We start from the raw sequence: 3,992 nt of genomic DNA on the forward strand, positions 1-3,992 counted from the left end.
TTTCACTGTGTTTCGTACAGCCTGCCAACTACCGATTTATTTTTTCCTTTCTCTCTATTTTTCGATTTTTTTTTTTTTATAGTTTAGGTGAATCTTTTTTTTGGGGGGGTAATGGTCCCTGAAAAATACTGTCCTCCTCCTCCTCCTCCTCCTCCTCCTCCTCCTGTCTTCATTTTCTTTCTTTTTTTCCTACCTTCTTTTTTTTTTAAGTAATCTGTATTGATGACTAGGTTTCTTTAATGTGTCTTTGTGTTAGTATTGATGCACTGAGGATTGACCAAACGCGTGACTGCATTCATGTGTACGTATATATGGATGTATGTAATTATGTATGTATGTGTATGCATGTATGTATAATTTATGCACTGTATGTATGTATGTATGATCTGTGAATTTATGAATGGATTTATGTATGATCTGTGAAACTTTGTATATATGTATGTATGTACGTTATGTGATTTATGAACGAATGTATGTAAGTATGTATGTAATGAATTTTTGTATCTATTTAATCTATCCGCTTATCTATGAAAGAAGTTCCGTAATGACATTTATTTATATTTATTTATTTATTTATTTATCATACATTTCTATCTGGATGGGGTTCACATGAGAAAAAAATAATTAATGATGATGATGGTGATGAGGTTGATGTTCATGGTAACGGTGATGATGATGATGGTGATGGTAATGATGTTAGTGATAATGGTAATGATGATGATGATGAGGGTGATGATATTGATGGTAACGGTGATGATGATGATGGTGTTGGTGATGATGTTAGTGATAATGGTGATGATGATCATGATGAGGGTAATGATGATGCCTGGTATTAGTGATGAGGATAGTGATTAAGGTACTGAAAACGACAATAACTAGAATGCACTCAGAGAACGCATACCTCCGCCAATGCCACTAAAAAGGATCCGAATTCCCCCCAATATTTACTTGTTCCTTGAGTCATGGCCTACCCTTCCACAAAATGTTATTGAAACTCATTGAGAACTTTTGTAGATATTATGCGGGATACATAGGCCCCGGATCTGGATATGCCAAAGACTTTAATCAATTCTTTCTTGTCCCATGGCCCACCCTTCCACAAAATTGAAAGTCATTGAGATCTTTGGGAGACATCGTGTGGACAGACAGACACAGGTGAATACATGACCTCCTCCAACCCCGCTGTCGAAGGTAAAAACGGAGAGGGTGATGACACTGGTAATGATGGTGGTGGTGATGATAGTGATGGTTTTGATGGTGATGCCGATGGTGATGCTGCTGATAAAGGTAATGAAAATGATGATGGTGACCACGATCTATATAAGAAAAAAAAAGATGATGATGACGAGCACGATCTATAAAATACCTGTCTACCTGGTGGTTTTGACGTTAATGATGATGATGATGATGATTGATAAAAATAATGAAAATGATAAAGACGACCACGATTTATAAAGAAATAATAATAAGAAAAGAGAAATCTGTCGCCATTTCCAAAAATAGTGGGGGATCTGGCCCGAAAAAAAACTCAATAAATATAATAAGTGAGTTACGTGAAGTTAGGGAGAGTCTGAGAGAGAGAGAGAGAGAGAGAGAGAGAGGCCCTGGTTTTTTCCTATATACTTTTTTCTGATTATTTTTCGTGTGTTTTCTGTATATTTATTGTTTGTTTGTTTTTTTAACTTTCTGATATCATTTTTTTTTTTTGCGTGCTTATTTTTTTTTGTGTGTGTCATTTAGTTGTTCTTTTTCTAATTTTCTTCTTTCCTCTCCTCTTCGTCTTCTGCTCCTCCTCCTCCTCCTCCTCTTCCTCCTCCTCCTCCTCCTATTCCTCCTCCTCCTCCTCCTCCTGTCTTCTTTTTCTTTCTTTTTTTCCCTACCTTTCTTTCTTTTTTTACTTCGTCATTTTCCTGTTCGTTTTTGCTTGTGTTCTTTTCTCTCTCTCTCTCTCTCTCTCTCTCTCTCTCTCTCTCTCAATCAGATTTACCCAGGAAATCGTACGAGGGGGGCTGACTGTCCACGATGCTATATAAAGACGCTATTTTCACCATTCAGAAGGACGGAAGTGGGAAAATAGGATGGTAACGGGGAAGAGGGGAGGTGAGGGGAGAGGAAGAGAGAGGGGGGGAGGAGGGGAGAGGAAGAGAGAGGGGGGGAGGAGGGGAGGGGAAGGAGAGAAGGGAGAAATGCACTGGTTTGAGAGAGAGAGAGAGAGAGAGAGAGAGTTCATAACACCTGCATCAAACCCCTCAAATTCCAAAAGACTCGCTGCATAAAATCGTCTGGAGGTAATTAGAATGAAATAGGATCCCTGGAAGATGACCTGTAGATCTGAAGGTAGTTTCTATGATTTTCTTTTGTAATATTTTTGTTTTGAAGATAATGAGCACATCCATGCCAGAAAAAAACAGATCTTTACAAATTATAATGGATTTTGAAGGTGCATAGTCCTGCTGAGCACTTGGGATCTTAAGGAAACTAATGAACAATGATAATAATGAACTGTTTACATACAGAACCTACCAACAGCTCATAAGGACTAAGATCCGTAGTGCAAATACCTCTCAGTAAGTAACAGTACACCAGCGCCTTGTGTTGTGACCCCTGCTCCTGGTGGTGAACTCGACTGATCACCTGTATTTCGGGCCCATGTTAATTGACCTACAGTGGTTTTGCCATTATAACGCACTGGGACCTTGAGTACGTCCATATGAATAAGATATACGGTACTGTGAGTCATGGCCTTTGGTTCCTTCTTCCTCACATAAAAAAAAAAAAAAAATCATTAGACACAACGTAATCTACCACTTTCACACATAAAATAATTCATCAACACAGACTGGCTCTTACCTTGATGAGTACCTGGTGTAGAATTAAAATAAACGCATGACAAGTCTTGCTGTCATGTTTCCTCTGATGGATATACCAAAAGTTGTAAGAGAAAACCGAAGGGGAAACTTAAAAATTCAAAGATACTCATTAAAACCATAAGTATCGGTGGTTAACAGAGCTAACACCTTGAAATTAAAGGGTTAAAGATTGGAGGTCGTAGGCAGAGGGAAATAGACCAAGGAAGACAGCTTCAGATATGACCTGTTGCGTACATGAAGAACTGGGAGCATCAGTTAACTCGTGCATTATCGAAGTGGACAGAAAAGACTTGAGGAACTGCTACCAGAGAGCTGCTACATGCTCGCCATAATCGATAAAGATGCAACAGTACCTCTACAACTCCTGGAATACCCATTTTAGTAAGATTTGCTTTTGTAGGAAGAACTAGAAAGGGAAAGTGTAGATTGTACCTTCACGGAAAAATGAAATATTAGTCACAAAAGCAGAATAAGTATAACATATTATTCTGTAAACTTTGGACTGGTTCTTTTCAGTACTAATTCATTGCTGCTACTGTAAGACTCAGTGCTCAGGAACGGGTCTGGAGATTGCCCTTTTTAATTAATGCTATCCATCCAACCCTAATTTCAATTCGATACATATTTCACTGATTATTTTCCCAGTTATTCCCAGTTATTAGATTCCTTTAGCGGTATTGCCACGTTTGTATATTACGCTGGTTGAGTCTGCCCTCCTCCGCCTCTCCCATTTTCTAATCACCATCTCCCCTCTCTGCCATCATCATCTCCCCTCTCCATCATCGTTCTCTCTCTCTCCTTCCCACATCCTTCTTTTTTTCTTACCCTTGTCCCCCTTGCGCCTTTCTCTCTCTCTCTCTCTCTCTCTCTCTCTCTCTCTCTCTCTCTCTCTCGCCTTTTTTCCCCTCGTTCCCCTACTGCTTCTCCCCTCATTCCAATCGTCTTCTCTCCCCTTTAATCATTATTCTCCCTTGCTTTCGCCTCCGTTTCTATCTACACTTTTGTCTGGGCTTTCCTCTCTCCTATCTCTCTCTCCCCTCGCTTCTATCACGGCTCCCCTCAACTTCCCCTCGTCCACTGCGTCTGTCTGTCTGTCTGCCTCTCTCTGTCTCTCTCTCTTGC

The sequence above is a fragment of the Coenobita brevimanus genome, chromosome 99, assembly GCF_032717465.1.
Source record: "Coenobita brevimanus isolate Jiangsu-jjx chromosome 99, ASM3271746v2, whole genome shotgun sequence".
Classification (NCBI taxonomy): Eukaryota; Metazoa; Arthropoda; class Malacostraca; order Decapoda; family Coenobitidae; genus Coenobita; species Coenobita brevimanus.